The sequence below is a fragment of the Dasypus novemcinctus genome, chromosome 3 (assembly GCF_030445035.2).
Source record: "Dasypus novemcinctus isolate mDasNov1 chromosome 3, mDasNov1.1.hap2, whole genome shotgun sequence".
NCBI classification, from domain to species: domain Eukaryota; kingdom Metazoa; phylum Chordata; class Mammalia; order Cingulata; family Dasypodidae; genus Dasypus; species Dasypus novemcinctus.
This window is the reverse complement of record NC_080675.1, coordinates 87,073,957-87,092,999: the sequence shown is the minus strand read 5'-3', so window position 1 is coordinate 87,092,999 and position 19,043 is coordinate 87,073,957. Positions and strand designations below refer to the sequence as shown.

General features: G+C 37.2%; 1 pseudogene; it reads right to left on the bottom strand.

Moving 5' to 3' along the window:
- Positions 1-436: 436 nt before the first annotated feature.
- Positions 437-18,179, bottom strand: LOC101430216 (U2 small nuclear ribonucleoprotein B'' pseudogene; annotated as a pseudogene).
- Positions 18,180-19,043: the final 864 nt, after the last annotated feature.

The window sequence follows — 19,043 nt, the reverse complement described above, 5'->3', positions numbered from 1 at the left end:
CATCTTCAAAAGCAATGCATTTTTCAGTTATTACTCATCTCTTTTGAATTACTAAACTTCACACTGTACTGCAGAAATTCTCAAAGTTGGTTCACATTGGAATCACATGGAGAACTTTAAAAAAATATTTATTGCTGTGTGACTTTGAAAGATTCTTATGTAATTGATGTGGGTATGGCATAAACATTAAAATATTTAAAAGCTCTTCAAGTAATTTTTAAAACTACAAATAAAAGTTTATTGTACAAAATAAGGTCTTTGTATTTCATAGCTTACTACAGCTGAAGAAAGACCAGGTAATTTTTTAAGTCCACAAAAATTTTGCTTTCACTCTGTCTTGTACCCAACTATTAAACATGGCCTGACCAAATGTTATCAAAACAAACACTGTAAATAACACCAAGTCCTTTAAAGAAGACTGCCCCAAATGTTATTTCTAGACATAGGTGATCTTCAAGGTATGGGATAGTGTGCTCTTAGGTCCTTGTAAAGCATCCCTGGCAGCTCCAGCCTGCCCATCATTTCCAAATTCAACAGAAGCAATGTCATGTCTTCCAGGTCTAAATGGTCTTCCTTCAAACCAGTGAACTGATTAAACAGCATGGATACATCATCTCATTAGTTTCTTTTGCTAAGTTATTAAGGAATAAAATATAGTTTGGAGAGTGATCAGGAACCTGAGTATTTGGTTTTGTATTTCCTTGGGTGATAGCTGAGTTTGGTTTTCCCAGATAAGGCTTTCTGTGTGCAGTTTTTGCAGACTGTTCCAGTTTTAGCTTTTTTCTTTCCCTTGTCAGCTAATGTGCCACATATTTTAGATATATCAGAATCTGTTTTCGAATACTGGATTCGCATTTGTTTACCATTATATGGAAATCCTTGTAACTGTCTTAAGGCATTTTTTAATGAGCACAGTTCCTTAAACATAGTGAATCCGTGCCCCCTCATCTTCATAGTCTTTAAAGTTGCAATATCCACCACATGGCCAAACTGAGAAAACAGAGCATACAGGGGTCTCTTCAATTGTTTTTTTAAATTTTGTCATTCATATTGTTGATATAAATTGTACAATTTGGTTGATATCCATGTTTTTGGATTAAAATGTCCAAATAAATTGAGGCCTACTCCTCAGGAATTTGATGTGTTCTGAAGGTTGAAAGCCACTGCTTTACTGATTCATTGTCCCCAAAATGGAAAGCATTCACAACTATTCATATATATATATATATATACACACACACACATATATATACAAACACTCCCACTGTCCAAATCTGAGATGATTTCAGCATTAAAATAAATAATGAAAGTAAGTTTATAACCAAATAAATAAAATGGCAATCCAAGAGTTCATATTAATACAAATAAATCAATGAATAAGTTAATGGAGAGAATAGTTAACTCTTCCTTACAGTAGAATAGCAGTTAGCAAATGAGGAAGGAATGCTGGAATTTGAGAATCAATATTGAGTAACCACTACTAGTAATGATTGATTCAGATAAGAAACACGTAAGACTTAAAACTTGTGGGTAAAAGTGAGATTGAGAAACAGAATTTTATATACTATCAACAAGCCTCCCCATAAAATATTTATTCATCAAATATGAGAAAAGATGATGATAAAGTGATTTTACAGTTACAAAATCAAATAATCAAAATTAATATTGCCAGTAATGGAATAAATAAATATCATATGTAACTCAAAAAGAGCCAGTGAGGAAAATATACCATTATTTCTCTGATATCTCGACCAGAAAAGCATTACATGTGTCTGTGCATGAGGAAACATTGACCAAAGTAAATTTAAAAAGAATTATATAAAATGATTGAACTGCAACCATGAGAAATATAAAAGTGATGAAAGTTAAAAAAATATTGAGGCACTGTTTCATATTGAAAATGTCTAGCATTTTTAAGACAATTGGCATAAGACTTTTGCAATGAAGGGCATTCAAGTCAAAATGTGAATGAGGCCTCTTGGTAAATACTATATGCAAGTTAATTGTAATACTCTTTCAATTTTTTAAAGTTTGAAAGAGTTTCAAAATAAAAAAGCATTCTGTCTTTTCAAAATGTGCCTCCTATAATCTAAGTTATTTTTTGTTTGTATTTACTTTTAATTACCACTCTACTAAATATTGCTTTATCTCCTTCCTTTCTTTACAGTCAAACTTATAGAAAGAACAAAATTCATTTGCTTTCTTATTTCTTCTATTTCCTTTCATTCTTTAAGCCTATTATTTGAATTCAGCTTCTAACATTTAACTAAACCTACTCCCACCAGTGTTATCTGTGATGATTTTGCTAAATTCAATAAAAACTATTCAGTTCTTGATAACATTAGTGTTCCTTCTAAACACTACAATATGAATTACTCTTGGTTCCTCTTCTACCTGTTACGCATCCTTGAAATAAGAGATTAAAAACAAGATAGTATCAGGAAATGACAAAAAATAAATAAATAAATAAGGATAACACAACAAGGTATTTTGATAAAGAATGACTGAGGAAGGGACTGTCAGGGTAAGAACACCTTTAGATAGGTAAGTAGAAACTTCTCTTTGAATTTTTATTGGGATTGCATTGAATCTATATATCAATTTGGGTAGAATTGACATCTTAATTATATTTAGTCTTCCAGTTCATGGACATAGTATGTTCTTCCATTTATTTAGGTCTTCTTTGATTTCTTTTAGCAATGCATTGTAGTTTTCTGAATACAAATACTTTACACCCTTAGTTAAGTTTATTCCTTTTTTGATTCTTTTAGTTGTTACTGTAAATGGAATTTTTTCCTGACTTCTTGCTTGTTACTAGTATATAGAAACACTACTGATTTTTGTGTGTTAATCTTGTATCCCACCACTCTGTTGAACTTGTTTATTAGCTCTAGTAGCTTTGTTGTAGATTTTTTGGCACTTTTTAGGTATGGGATCATATCATCAGCAAATAATGAAAGTTTTACTTCTTACTTTCCAATTTAGACATGTTTTTTTTTTTTCTTGCCTGCCTGATTGCTCTAGCTAGAACCTGTAGCACTATACTGAACAACAGTGATAACAGTGGGCAACCTTCTCTTGTTCCTGATTTCAACAGGAAAGCTTTCAGTCTTTCACCATTGAGTACAACATTAGCTGTTGGTTTTTCACATATGCCTTTTATCATGTTGAGGAACTTTCCTTCATTTCCTATCTTTTTGAGTATTTTTATCAGAAAAGGATATTGTATTTTGTCAAATGCCTTTTCTGCATTGATGTAGATGATCATGTGATATTTCTTCCTTGATTTATTAATGTGATGTATTATGCTGATTCATTTTCTTATTTTGAACTGTCCTTGCATGACTGGTATAAAACCCATTTGATCATGATGAATAATTCTTTAAATGTATTTTTGAGTTCAATTAGTAAGTATTTTATTGAGGACTTTTGCATCTATATTCATTAAAGAAACAGGTCTGTAATTATGTTTCCTAATATTTTTACCCGGCTTTGGTATTAGGGTGATTTTGGCTTCATAGTATTAGTTTGGTAGCATTCCTTCTTGTTCAATATGGCCATTTCTTAAAAGTCTTTGTCTGGAAAGGGTTGGTCCTCCTTGTTGATAGTTTTTATGCTTTAATCTTCTTTGCCTGGGCCATTATTTCCTGTTCTTTTTTATGTTTTGCAATCCTTTTTTGAAACATGGACATTTTGGCATTTCTAATGTATTATGGCAGGAATTTAGACTCTGAGGCATCTGTTCCTTAAGCTTCTTTCCAGCTTGTTCTCTGACTAAGTTTTCCACAAATGCCAGAAGCTAACAAAATATGAGAAAAAAGAAAACACTTTTCCCACTCTTTGCAGACTATCAAAGAAAGAACTATATCAATGCTAAGGGCCAATAATATGGGGGTAGAGGATTTTTTCTTTTGGACTAAAGAAAATGTTTAAAAATTTGCCAGGCAATGACTACACAACTCTACAATGAAATTGAGAGCCATTGAGTATACATTTTGGATAGATTCTACCAGGCATGGGGTTATATAACAGTGAACCATGTTGTGGAAAACGGACTGTGGCTCACAGTAGAAATATGAAAGTATTCTCTCATGAACTGTAACAGATATATAATATTAACATATGATGTTAATCATAGGGATGTATGGAAAAAATATAACAAATGTGAGTTATGGACCATTGTTAGTGTAATAGTTTGATGATGTTTTTTCATACTCTGTAATAAATTTTCTACAACAATGCAAGGTGTTGTTGGAGGGGTGATGTATGGAAATTCTGCACAGTATGCATGATAATTTTGTAACTTGTCTAATAAAATATATAGTTAAAAATGGCTGTAAATATAGTCAAAGTGCTGAAGGAAAATATGAACAAAAAGCTAAATGAAATCAGGATAACAGTAGTTGGAAAAGTAGAAATTATGGAAAGGAATCAAACAGAGCTGAAGACCACAGGAGCAGAAATTTAAATTTCCCTAGACTGGTGCTGACAGAAGGAAGAATCAGTAAAGTTGAACAAAAGACAAAACTATCCTGTCTGAGGAGAAGAGAAAATAATGAAGAAAAGTGAACAGAGGCTGAGGAATTTCTGGGACATTTTCAAATGTATTAATATACTCATTCTGGGATTCCCAGAAGGAGAATAAAGAAAGGGGCAAAGGGAATATTCAAAGAAATAATGACATCCAATATGCTCAGTGAACTCCAAACAGAATAAAAACAAATAGATGTACTTCATGTCATGTTATAATCAAACTGTTGAATGCTAAATATAAAAAGAGAATTCTGAAAGCTGCAAGAGAGAAGCAGTATGTCACAAACAAGGAAACCTCAATAGCATTAGGTACTGATTTCCCCTCAGAAACCATGGAGGCAAGAAGGCAGCGGTAAGACATATATAAAATGCTGAAAGCAAAATTTGCCAAACAAGAATTCTATATCCAGAAAAAATTGTCTTTCAAAAATCAGGGAGGGATAATGATTTTGCCAGATTAAAAAAAAAAAAAAAAAAAAGCTGAGGGACTGCATCACTAGACCAGCCCTACAAGAAATGCTAAAGGGAATTCCGCACATTGAAAAGAAGGGACACTAGACAATTTAATAAAGCCATATGACAAAACAAAAATTCTGGTAAAGAAGATAACTCAGGTAAATATAAATAACAGTACTGTTATATTTTTTATTTGCTATTCCACTTTTTACTTCCTACAGTATCTAAAATACAAATGCATAAACTGTAATGATAAATCAATGATTTGCGACTCACAATGTATAAATATGTAATTTGTGAAAGAACTACGTAAATGTGGGTGGTAGAGAGGTATAGGAACATAGCATATGTGTGCTATTTTTAAGTTGGTAACAAAGCAAGCAAGATTGCTTTGGATTTAGGATGTTAAAGTTAAGTCCAACAGTAAATGTTTTAGTTTCCTGGCTGCTACAGCAAATACTGTGCAAAAGGTTGACATAAACAATGGGAATTTATTGGCTCATGGCTTTTAAGCTAGGAAAATTCCAAAATCAAGGCGCCATCAAGGCAATGCTTTCTCCCAAATGACTGTGTTAAGCTGGATCTGGCTGTTGGAGATCCTTGGTCCTGGATTTTTGTCCCTTTATTCTGGGAATTAACCTCTATATAATCACATACTTCCTTGATTATATCCCCCTTAAACTTAAGAATTCTTTGAAGGGAGGAAATCTTTCTTTTATGTACCCTAGTGCCTCATGTAATGACTTGTACATTATACATCATTTAAAATAAATGTAAAAGCAAATGAAAAAGTCACCATATCCACCGCTATCTCCTTTCAAATCAGTTTGTTTCCTAGTAGAGAAGGAGATTATTAATGGATACATAATGGAGGAGTGTAGAGATAAGAATAATGAGAAAGTCACTGAGCATGGGGAACCTATCCATTGTCTAGATGTAGGCAAATGCAGTTCTTAAATACCTAGAAAGTAGTATTAAAATACAGGATATCTGGGAAGAGTGGAATCAGGATGCTATAAAGGAGGAAACTGATACATTAAAAATTGGCACTAATCCATCTGCCATAACCATATACCCTGTGGATCTCCATAGTCTTCAGGAGAACCAGCATCCAGGGTTGTATCTACTTTGGTTCTCTCTGGGGTCCTGCTAAGGTGTGCATAAGCGTGACCCCTCTGATGACCTTCTGACTCTTTTTGGAAGACTCTTAGCCTTATAAACTCATTTGTCTTTGCCATTTCCCCCTTTTATTCAAAGTCAAAAAGCAGTTTTTAACACTTGATCCAATATGTAGGCTGAGATATTATCCTGGTCTGAGTTGACCCTTTTATTCAAGGTCTCTTTCTAGTTGCATCACCAGCTGGTGATTGGTAGTAATCCCTCGGTGCTAGGGTGGCTCATCTCCAGGAGTCATGTCCCATGCTGTGGGGAAGGTAATGCATTTACATGCTGAGTTTGGCTTAGAGAGTGGCCATATTTGAGCAAAATTAATGCAAATTTCACAGTTTTGTCCTAAATGATTAAATCAATTCAACTTTCTAAGAGCATAATAAACTTTTTTTGTTATAATAACTACCTTTCCCTGGGAAACAAAGAAATCAACTAGGTGCAAACATCTTGCAACATTAAACTGCTTTGTTTCACTAATTCATACATATACAGCTACAACTAGAAAAAAATTTTCAATGATTTTTTTGACAAATTGGAATCTTGGAATTAAATTAACAATTTTGTATATTTAAATGAATTGACTAGGGAGATAGAGAGCTATGTAGAAATGAGTAGTACTTCTCTTTGGAGTAAAGAATTTAAAAGATAGTAAGAAGCTGGAAAATAGACCTCAAGAACCTTAAAAATCCAGCCAAAAGAGAAGTCTAAACATTTAGATAAAGTTAGTACTTGGAAAGATATTCACTAGTGCAAGTGCTCCAGCCTGGAGAGGTAGAAAATAAAATGCTGTTTACAAGTTTTCACTGGTTTGTTATATAAAATGTGTGGTGCATTTGATATCTAAATTTAAAGTAACATGATTTAAACTGCACTATGTGATGAAGAGTCCTCTGAGGTCACTAAAGCTTTGATTTTCCAGTTAGCTTACTTTATAGCTAGTGCTTTGGAAGCCATCAAGTCCATAACGAGATAGATCAATCAGATTGTTTTTATTGGTCTACTGCGTACCATACACTATACACAGCAGTATTCATTGAATCAGACTGCACGGGAACAGCAGCTTTAACCTTGAGACTTGAACAGAGGAAATAACAGCCTCAAAATTAAATCTTCATGAATTATATATATTCTTATATAAAATTGAATTTTTAAACAGTGTCAATTGAAATCCTTTGGTAATGAACCAAGTGTAGTTATTTCAAAAAGGAATAGTGGTCAAACATTGCATGTTTACTGATTTAAAATAGCTTACTAACCTTTATACTTGAACACTAGATTTTGCTATGATTCAAAGAAAATCATATTTTTAATGAGGTCTATTTAAAGTAGAAAGGAATAGATGACCTTCATAAGTTGCTTCTAAGACCTTTGATGATTTTTTTGTTTTACATTTATCGCCCTTTCAAAAAGCTCTTGTAATTTACCTCAGGAGATTTTCCTGAGGTAAATTACAAGAGGCAATGCCAGGCAATGATGTAGCAAAATAAAAGGCACACATATGGTACTCAATAATTATTAATTATTTTATCCAGACTTTTGAGAAGTTTCAAAGATAGTGATTTTATATAAATCTTTTATTTTTATATCAATCTTTATATCAAACTCTCTGATCTGCTGGTTTCCTAATTCCAAGACCTTAGCTTTATCATTGTTCAGATTCCCCCATGAAAACCCAAGGGCATGTAGGGATTTGATTGACAAAGGGGTAACTGGTGAAATTGAGGCTAGTCTCGTCAATAAGGAAGAGTGTATCCTCAAGGAGGTGGCCAGGCATTCATGTCGTGCCATGCAGGGGTGTCCCCCGCATAGGGGAGCCCCACACATAAGGAGAGCCGCCCAGCACAAAAGAAAATGAAGCCTGCCCAAGAATGGCGCTGCACACACGGAGAGCTGACACAACAAGATGACACAACAAAAAGAAACACAGATTCCCGGTGTCGCTGATAAGGATGGAAGTGGTCACAGAGAATGGACACAGAGAGCAGACAATGGGGGGGAAGGGAGAGAAATAAATAAAAAATAAATCTTAAAAAAAAAAAAACAAATGGTGTATGTAATCCCAAATTCAGTATGAATTTGGTTTACATTACCCCAGGCACATAGTACTGAAATTTCCTGCCAGAGTCTTCAATATCTACAAAGAAACAAGGCTGGGGTGAGCAGAAGGTTGTCATCCAGCTACCAAGAACACTCTGCTTTGTTAGTGTTCTGTCCCATCTGACACGAATTGTCAGAAACCACTGCCAGAACTGACTGCTTCTCACAAAACCCTTCAGATTCCGCAAGGCTGACCCCTTTTATCAGGAAGAATTTCACTAAGAAATACTCTCAAAACATTTCAGGGTCACAAAACTAAAACACTACTGTTAAATTTTGGAGTATAGATTTACAAAGAGGTCATCAAAAATGGTAAAAAAAAAACACAAATTTCTCTGCCTTTTCTTGCTTTTATTTTTTTTCTTCTCTGCTACTGGATTACAATCCAAGTGCATAGACAAGTTTATTGTATCCACCATTACATTCCTATCACTTAGTAAATGATCATCCAATATTTATGGAATGGTACATGCGTGAAGGGACAGATAAATGTTGCTACTACTGAATTTAAGAAAAAAACAATCTTGCAAATTGGTCTTAATTTCTTGAATTTTCTGGACAACTATTGGTGCCTCTCTTTTCCTATAGCAATTCCTTTATAATGGTACTTTATAACTGAGCAAACTTATCTTTCTAGTGTTTTCTTCATCTCCAAATTTTATTAATACTTCTTGGCATTCACTGAAAGTCTTTCATACTTTCCTTATGCCTTTCTCATCTTACATTTAGTGCTCTATGAGTACTTGTTGACAAATTCTCATGCATCCTTACTTATGATACAAAGTGAAGGATTAAATTACCTTTCACAGTCTCTCCTGCTATACTGTGACTTACCTGGGACCAGGAATAAGTTCATAAATTAATTTACATCTAACTCCAAGCAAAACTAGTTTATTATCTTTTACATAGTGGGTGTTCTACAAATAGTGCAGATTGAAAGAAAGGATAAAAAAATTAATTTCACCAGCTATTAGTGTAAAATGATCACAGTAATTAATGACTTACTGAATATAAGTCTATAATATATATCTCAATATAGCAGAACTATTGAACTTGACTTACAAAGACATCCAGGATCTTAAAGATCGACTCAATAGCTGGGGCAGAACATATGGAAGTCATAGAAAGAGTGTTCCAGAGTCAATATCTAGGCAAATATCATCTCTTTGGCATTTTTCTTTAGATGTTTCAGCTTGTGGCAGTGTGGCAGTGAGGCTATTAGGCATATTAACATTCCTTAAATGGTTTAAGGAATGGTGAAAGCTGCAATTTAAACCTCCTTCAGGGCAAAACTTAGGGATAAAAGAGAGGCATGCTTAATAAACTTCCTATATAAGACAAATTCTTAATGCACTATTGGATAAATCTAAGCTGCATAACAAATACTTCTCCACAGAAACTGCTATAGATTTCATGATGGAAGAAAATGGTATGTTGATTGTCTATAACTCAGATACCATTCTTCTCTGACCCAGTTGCTCTCATACATGGAGTTATAGATTTTGTGGCATGCAACGTAAATCAGAAAAAATTACTGTTCTTCAGAGCAAGACACCCTAATGTGGAGGGCAAACTCAAATTGTGTTCACTAAATATGGAAAGGTGCTACAACTGATATTCTTCGTGGCTCCTGAATTTAATTCAATTCTAGAAACATTTATTGATCATCTACCATGTAGCTTGCACTTAACCTTGCATAACAATGTGAGCATATGGAGTTTTGCAGATAGACAAACTACTCAATGCCACAACATTTACTAGTTAAAATAATAAATATTTGTTGAGATATTACTACAGGTCAGATGCTATGCTAATTATATTATATGAATTAATGAAATCAATAATATGATTATGATTCCCTTTGCCCAAATGAGGAAACTTCAGCCTAAAGAGGTGAAAGAAATTGCCCAGTGTAACACAGTTAATATGTTACAAAGCCTGGATTTGCATTGAGACGGTCTGAATCCAAATCAGAGATTTTCACTGCTACTTTGATCACCATATTGTCTACCAATTCATTTAAAATATGTAATAGTTTCATCATTGAAAAATGGTGGTGGAAAATGTGTTTTGTGCTATATTCTCATGAGGATTAAAATTCACATAGTTTTAACCAAAGGAATAAGGTACAGGAAAGATCAAGCATAGTAGGCATAAATTAAATTACCTCCATTACAATCTATTACTGTAATATTTCTCATTAATTTTATCCTTCCTTGGATTTTCATGTATTTCATGGTTTAAATGATACTACTTAAAATTTACTCATATACTGTTTTATTGGCTAATTGTCTTCTACACTCTGTAGAGTTCTTTCTCCCAAACAGCTGATACATTTAGGGAGGACCATAACTCATATAGTCCATATCCCACTTAATTTAGTCACTCTCAGTTGATCTTATCTTCATTTCACTTCACTCTTGCCTCTTGATTGATTGCTGACATCTCTCTGGGCTCCACTTGTTTGCTGAGTATCCATTCTTCCCACTACACCAATAGGCTATTATATGTGAAAACTTAGTATGCTCTTTTTTGCTCCCTTCCACATCTACGACAGTAAATTGGAAAAAAAAAATCAAGTACACCAAGTGTATAGAAATATCCCACTAACTGTATTCCTCAGCTAAGCAGAGGCCTGTTGAATTAAATCTCACCAAATCTAGTGGTTTTCAGAGATACATCTTGCATAACCAAAATTACAACTATCATTTAAACTTAATTCCTCTTCAATGCTTGGCTTAATATTGCACTAATTCCCAGAAAGATGGGCTGGAATAAAGAACTTAAAATTTAATATTTCAGGAAGAAGGCTGAATACTGAGAATGAATGTAGTTTTTAATAATATCTTTAATGTTTTTTAAATCTTTAACACCATGAGTACAACAATATGGAATGGGTTATTTCCTTAAGATCTTCTAAATTTCATGTTGATTTTAATCTTTGCATATATGTAAATTATAATGCAACCTTGTTTCAGGGGAAAACATTTATTTTCTCATATCTCCTATTTCTAAATGACAGAATATTTAATTAGGCCCTCCCCAGAGCATGTGACTAGCTTCTTTTGTCACACTCTTTTCTCATTCCAGAAGGAGCTGTGAGATAATTGGCACTATTGGTCCACATTTTTCATTAGTAGAGATCATCTAAAGGAAGGTTGTTATCAATGGGAATCCCGTCTCTGTATCTTTCCATAGCAGAAGAGTGTGAATCTTAGGTAAGTGTGACTGTTCTGTAGACTCAAACTTTCTTCTTGGTTGGCTGTCTTAAGGTCTAAATTGTGGAACAAGAAGGACTAGCAAACTCATTTGACTCTCATACATGAATCATGTTCATCAAAAAAAGTTTTGGTAATAAAGGTAATAAAGTTTTGGTGATATCCAGCTGCCTGACTCCCATTTCTATTGGTTGGTTCTTAACTCCAAATGGTTAAAAAGGGATGGCTAGGTATTAAATCCCTAACTATACCCCCCAAATTCTTATCTAACTAGAATACTTTTTATTTCCATACACATAGCTGAAAAAAATCTATGTTGTTTGTTTATACTTCTACTTTAAAAACTTCCATATGATAAAAGTAATTGAGTCTTTCAATTTATTTTAACAAGTGCTGCTTGTTTCTTACTGTACTAAAGAAATAACATACACGAAAGCACCTACCACAGTTCCTCACATAGTTGGTGTTTAGTAAATCTCACTTTCTTTTCTATTCCAGGTATAAAACATACAGTTTCATTGCAGAAAAAAAAATTCTGTTAAAAAAATCTGGTTGATCAAATTCTAGTTTAATATCACATCTTGGCTTTGTTCTTACAAATTTTATCTAATACGGAAAGTTTGTTTAATCATCTGACATGCTTTATAGCCAGAAGTTATTTTGTATGAATCATGATTGTTAGAATTTAAGGTACAGGTTTAAATAACTTTAAAGTTTCCTTTAAAAATTCTTGACAGCAAGATATTCTGAGAAACTGCCTTTCGTCTTCTTCAAAACTCAAATATACATTTGGGTCCTTCTGCAAGTTATCCTACCTTTCTTCTCATGATATTCATTTCTCCTCCCAGCCTTCTTCTAGAGTGAATTTCTGTAGTTCCAAAACTAGAAATTTTAGAACTGCATTTATGATACCCCCTGCAGCTAGGCTTCTAAATAAGTTGGAAGCTAACTTCCTGCCACTTTGCTTATTGCTGCTGCCTAACAGCGGTAAACAATATGTGGAGATGTTTATTTCTGCTGTGGTGTTCAGTTTCATGGGTAATGAAATAAGTGGTGATGACATGATTCTATCTTCTGATGAACAGGCTTATATGGGTGTTAAGAGGTATGAGAAAAATAATACTTGGATTACAGTTGCAGTAGTGTGTTCTTTAACTCATCAGTCATAGTGCCAGCCTCAGATTTCTACCTCTTCATGGTAGATGTAGCAGTTGTCCTGCTCTGAGTGTTCTTGGAGGACCAACCTATAGCTTCTTCCCACTCCTCCAGTTATTTGGTAATCACCTAATTCCTTATATTAAATCCCTTTGTTTAAAATCACAATAATGCTTTCTGTTTCCTGAAATAATCTCTGACTACTACAGAAATTTTTAAGTTTAATTTTTGAGTATGTGCTGATTTGGCAGAAATAAAAATATTTTCTGAATTATTTTCATTTTTTATGTATTTTAATACTATTCTGAAAGGCCTGAAAGGGACATTTGTCATGCATTACATTAAATTTGAAAGTAAAGTGTCATGGATGGGTCATTGTGGCAAGAAATTACTTCATGTTCTACTTCTATCATCCAATGTGCCATAGAATGTTGTCAGATGTTAGTGATGGATATGCTGGTTTTGAATAATTTAGCACACATTAAGTATAAAATAAGCAGATATATATGTAGATTTCATAAAATATAAATATTTAATGTTTAAATATTAATAACATTAAATAGATGTTAATAAATGTATGTTCTATCAGTGTTTGTGAGGGGTTATAAGAACCTAAAGACATTAAATTTTTCAATTTTCATCAATAAAAGAAATTTATTAAAAAGAGAATAGTGGTTATTTAGCTTCGGAAAGGATCAAAACATAATCTTTACAAAAAAGAGAGGATTTTCTGATTTTTTTCTAGCAACTATGTTTTTTTGGGCCATTCCCAGATATACTGACAGCACCAGATGTCAGCAGCAAAAAAAAAAAGAAAAAAAAAGGGAAAAGAAAAAATCAAGCCAAAAATAATGAAATTTTCATATCTGAGCAAAAAGCAAAACAATGCAATAGATAATGAAAGGATTATCTATCCAACTAGACAATAACCATTAAATGCTTGTGGGGGGATACGATAAAACTAATTGAAATAGAAACAAATCTTTCCAATTAGATATCCAAGTTAAAATTTTATGCTTTTGACTAAATTCTGAACTATATTAAAACAATGCAAAGAATGCAGACTCAAGCCCAAGGTCAGATTTTATATGTAAACCAAGAGCCCATGAAAGAAAAAGGGAAACAAAATATAAACCAGACACATTTGTGATTTGCCACATTAAGGTTTATTCATCAAACTTTTACAATTGATACTGAATTTGTTTTTTATAGAATGGTTAGAATGTGTACAACTTGTTATATGTATCAATTGATTCCTTTTTATATTTCATTACAATCATAGGTTAGGGAATATATTTCCAGCACTTTATATTGCTGGGTAAATTACAAGCTGCCACAAACAAGAAATCTTACAGTTCAAATTTAAAGATTCTGCAAAACCATATTTAGGTATTTTAGAAACAAGATTATAGGGTCTATGCATGATGAAATAGGGTTCTAATGGACCAAAATTTGGGCCTGAGCTACCTAATCACCGTGTCACTCTGCCAAGATATTTTTTCCACTTAATGGCTTTTAGTGCCCAAGATAGTATTTAGTTTCAAGTACAGGCTTCAATAAAGAATTAGAGTTGATAGGAAGCCTTATGGGAGAAGAAGACAAGATAATGGACGATCTGTAGTGCAGACTTTCTATACCATTGATTTGCCTGTGTTTGTTTAAAATACAGACTCCATGAACCTCCACATGAAAATTCAGATGTATTATTTAGTTCTCTAAATATACTTAAAAATTATCTTACAATTTGGATTAAACTTTCCCACTTTCAAGTATTGATATTAAAGAAGAAATAAGGACTAAAGATGCCTGCCTAAAGAAGGAAATGGCCTAGGTCACACGTTGAGGTTTTGCAGTTCAATTCTGGATTTCTCACTTCTGATTCCTATCAACTACACAAATTCCTATCAACTGCATAGACTGCTTAAGATAGTCTAAGTGTGCTACAGCAGGACTTTGCTTCTTCCCTGCCATACAATGCCTCACACCTTTACTCTAATGGACATACTTTCTACATATATTTATATTTCCAAACAAATGCAAAGTCCTTTCTCAGAGCTCCTTAGAACTATAAAAGAATCAACCAATATATAATAAGTTGTGCATTCCCCAATCATTAAGTAGAAAAACACAGTAGGCTGATTTATCCTGTCAACAAAATCACAGCCAGTTTATCTTATTAGAGAATAAAAATGATAAAGACAAACATGTTAGCATACCTGAAAACAGCTGTCAAACCAAGGCATGTTGTAATCTGTGCATTTTGAGTGAAGTTTTTAATCAGGATTGAAGCATAGTTTGTATTTCCTTGCCTTTAAAATGCAATTCTTTACAAAAATTTTATTTTCAAATTACTAAATCAAATCTTCATGTTTCTTGATTAGTCAAAGGAAAGAAATCAGCAGTAAATAACAAGGCTGGTTTTGAAAAGCAACAAGATATTTTGAAAATATCTTGATGGATATTTACTTGACATTCTGCTCATTACCATAACCAAAGCTTATGTTCATCCTCTAGGAGGTATGACAATAAGTAAGTAGGAATTATCTTTTATATTATTATTGGGCCCTGTTAAAATATGACTGTGCCCTTGAACCATCTTGACCTTAGCTATGGTTAATAAGCAACTAAGAACTGATAGTTTATTTTAATTTTAACTGAGATTTTGAGTTATTTGTTTTGGGTAATTATCATTAGTATGTAAAATCATTTGGCAGAATACCTACCAGATAGGACACTTGTCTTTCTGTAAATGTAAACCAAGGTCTGAAGCATCTTTTGCCTCATCTGGCTTCCTGCCTTAAATACATTCTATATTTTTATTTTGAGTATATCTTTTAAACATTTTTTTTCAATTCATTTCTATCTTCAACTTTCAATAAGTTTCAGTCATTTAACATTTATTGAGTTCCTACCATATCTTATATACTCTGTTCAGTCCCAGGGACCCCAGAAATCTTGACTTGCCCTTCCCTTATAAAAATATACTCCCTCCAGATGTAACCATTATCTCAAATTTTGCGATAATCATTTCCTTGATTTTTTAAAATTTTACAATTGATGCATATTTTTCTAATCATTTTAGTTTCATTTTATCACATTTGGAAAAAGAATCATGATGTTTGTTATTCTTCTGCAACTAGATTTTTATCCTTTTGCTCAAAACTATATTTTAGAGATTTACCCATTTTAATGGATATAGTTGTGATTTTCTCATTTTAATTGCTATTAATGATACTGTTAAGTACACAATTTCTTTATCAATTCCATTGTTGATGGAATTTCAGTTGTTAACAGCTTTTGCCATATAAAAATGATGGTAAAAGGAACGATCTTGCTGGCGGAATTGGCCCAGTGGTTAGGGTGTCCATCTACCACATGGGAGGTCCACGGTTCAAACCCTGGGCCTCCTTGACCCGTGTGGAGCTGGCCCATACACAGTGCTGATGCGCGCAAGGAGTGCCCTGCCACACAGGAGTGTCCCCTGCATAGGGGAGCCCCACGCGCAAGGAGTGCACCCCGTAGGGAGAGTGGACCAGCGCAAAATAAAGTGCAGCCTGTCCAGGAATGGCGCCGCACACACGGAGAGTTGACACAACAAGATGATGCAACAAAAAGAAACACAGATTCCCGTGCGGCTGACGACAACAGAAGCAGACAAAGAAGACACAGCAAACAGACACAGAGAACAGACAACTGGGGTGGGCGGAAGGGAGGAGAAATAAATAAATAAATCTTTAAAAAAAGAAAAGGAACAATCTCATGTATGTATCTTCTTGCATATGCACATATAGGAATTTCTCTGCAATGGAATTTCTGGTTGTTCTACCGTGCAACAATGTTTCAGTCTGTTCACAATCCACAACCTGGGGGAGATGTGGAGACTAATAAAGAGGCCAGATCACAAAGATGAATATAAAACATGTGATATTACACCAAAAACATATAGGGGATTGTTGGCCTCCGCTGCGGTGCTGCAGGCGGGTCACTGCAGGCGAGTCGCTGCCGGGGATCGGGCCTACGCCACGGCCTGACCGGGGCGGCAGCGGGCGGCTCAAGGCTTGGTGGGGACGCGCGGTTCGATGGAGGAAAAACCACGGAGACGAGGTCTATGCGCAGGTCTGATTTTATTCGGGAAGTACATGGGGTTTTATAGTGTCATGGAGGCGGGGAGGTTGTGGGAGGGGCATGTCCGCGGGGCAGCTGAGGATTGGCTGCAGAGGCAAGGGCGGACCTGCGGTTTATGACGTAAGCCATTGATGGCAGAGGGGGTTGTTTCCGAGGTTGTGCCGGGGCGGATCCGGGATGAGGGCGGTTGAAATGAGGCGGGGAGAACAGCGATCGGCTGGGAGGGAGAAGATAACAGTGGCTGGGAGGAGGGGCAGAGGGAGGCAGCAGCACAAACTGCTGCTGAGAAGGGCCATAATACAGGGAGGTTACGAGGAACAGGCGGGCAAAGTATAAGGAAGCGAAAGGCAGGGTGGGAGCAGGGGACAATTGCTCCCTCTTTCAAAAATAAGAACCATTGGCGGCTTTGAAGAAAGCGCAGATTTTGCAGGATTGACATTTTGTAGGGAGGAAAGATGAGGGGGGTGAGAGGAGGGGAAATAGGAGAGAAAGGAACGAGGAGGGGCTACCGGCAGGGGGCGTGGGGGCACGAGGGGGGCGTGAGCAGAGGGGAGGGCGGCTGAAACGCCCGATTCCCCATGCGGAGGGCAGAGAACCCGTACCCGCAGCTCAAGGCAACCACGATGGGCCCTATCGATGGCCGCCTCCTGCCACCTCCGTGAGCCACACCTGGGCGTGCCGGGCCTCCTCGGGAAGGGGATGGCTTTGGGAGAGGACTAGGACAGCTGTGGCCAAGAGCCTTTGCCGCTCTCGGTGCTGGCGAACGGACTTGTGGATACAGCAGGCGAGGCCTAGGAGGAGGAGGAGAAGGAGGAAAAGGAAGGCGTAGAGGAGGAGGCTGGAGGGTTGGAAAAGGGAGAGGAATTTTTGGAGCACGTCTCTAAGGAGGGAAGCTGAGAGGGTTGGGGGCTTGATGGATTCGAGGGTGAGGATGTGTTGCTGGAGGGAGTGGGTGTAGTTGAGGGAGGAGGTGTTGTAAGAGGAAAACATCCATTGGCGTAGTGCAAGGCGGGCGGTCACCGACGAGTTGATGGGGTGGGGGGTTAAGCAGAAGCTAGAGAGGGGCCAACGGGCATCACAGGTGGTGGTGGCTATGTCGTAGAGGGCGGCAACGTCAGCGGCGAGCAGGTCGATTTGCTGCTGTAGGTTGAATAAGGCTTGGTGGTGAAGGTAGTTGGTGTTGCTTTGGTCGCCGAGGGCAAGGGCTGCTGCTGTGGATGCGTTGATGACGGGGGAGGCGGCGCCAGAAGAGACGGCAAGGGCCGCCGCCGCGGTGGTGGCAGCTGCGAGGGATGCGAGGACGGCAGCAGTAATGGCGGCTGTGATGCCAAAATCTCGGGGGTGGCGAGAAAGGGGGAGATCTACCAGCTGGGGGGCAACCCAGTCGGGGGAGTCAACGGGGAGCCACACAACGCGGGGCTGCATCACCAGAAAGGCAGAAGGGAAGGAAGAGTTCCAGTGGTTTGCGAGGCTGCAGTTGGTGAGGGTGGATTCGGAAGGAGGGGGGGTGGTAGGAGGGCGCGGGGCAGGGGAGGCGCGAGCACGACGGAGAAGCTGGAGAATTTGCTGCTCGATGGAGGCATCTTCGAGGGAGAGACGGCTCAAGCGGCGGACAAGAAGACGACGTCGACGTCGCTCGCGGCGGGAGAGAGCTGGCGTGGTCCCTGCGGGTGATGGCGCGGGAGGGGCAGACTCAGGCGGGCTCGACTGGGCGACTGGAGGCGTCATCTGCAATGACAAGAGGAGAAAAACCTCACGGGGGGGGTGAGGTGCGGAGAGGGGCCATCATTATGGCAGGGGGGAATCATCAGGGGGAAGGGGGTCGGGAGGTGGAAGGTCGGCAGGGCCGTGTGGAGTGAAGGGCTTAACAAGACGAGCAGGGATCCAGACAGGCTGGGGTGCAGATTCTGGGAAGACGCAGGCAAATCCTCGCCCTTGGGTGAGAAGGGGCGCTGGTCCGGTCCACTTGCTAGTGAGCGGGTCGCGCCAGAGGACGAGAGGGGCCGGAGTGGGCCGGTAAGAGGGCCCCCAGTGCTTGTGGACGGGCGAAAGCCCCTCAGAGTCAAAGGTCATCAGGTTGTGCTGGATGAGCACTTGCGTGACTGTTTCACATGGGGTGAGGCGGGGTTGAGTCTCTCTAGTCTTCTGGACGAGGATCTTGAGGGTTTGGTGAATTCTTTCAACAAGTCCTTGGCCTTGCGGGTTGTATGCGATGCCGAAGTGGTGGGTGATGTTGTAGAGCTTCACAAACTCGGCAAAGGCGGCGCTGCGGTAGGCGGGGCCATTATC